Here is a 618-nt window from a genome sequence, read left to right on the forward strand (position 1 = left end):
TTTTAAATTTCTCTTTAAATTTCTTGTTTGACCCATGTGTTATTTAGAAGTGTGTTGTTTAATCTCCAAGTACTTTGGGATTTTCCAGTTATCTTTCTGCTATATATTTCTGCTTTAATTTTATTACGGTCTAAGAGCACACATTGTAAAATTTCTTTCTTTTCTATGTGTTTAAGGTGTGTTTTATGTCCAAGATTGTGTTCTGTTTTGTTGAATGTTCCATGTGATCTTGAGAGGAAGGCACATTCTGCTATTGTTAGATGAAATAGCCACAGATGTCTGTTATATCCGGTTGGTTGACGGTGCTGTTGAGTTCAGCTGTATCCGTGTGGATTTCCTGCCGGCTACAGGTGTCCTTTTCCTTAGCCTACCAAGGGGACAGATTATGTTAATGGATTGAGGGGTGTTAAAGTCTCCAACTACAGTGGTAGACTCATCTATTTCTCCTCTGATGACGACCACTTTTCGCTCAGGCATTTTTTTGCTCTGCTGTTAGGTGCATGCACGTAAGGAATGCTGTGTTTTCTTGGAGAACAGGCCCTTTATCGTTATGTAATGGGGGGTGCGGTTTTAAGTGAGGCGGTTAGAAAAGGCCTTTCAGGGAAGTTGACCGAACAC

This window comes from Propithecus coquereli, unplaced genomic scaffold, assembly GCF_000956105.1.
Source record: "Propithecus coquereli isolate 6110/MARCELLA unplaced genomic scaffold, Pcoq_1.0 Scaffold480, whole genome shotgun sequence".
Classification (NCBI taxonomy): Eukaryota; Metazoa; Chordata; class Mammalia; order Primates; family Indriidae; genus Propithecus; species Propithecus coquereli.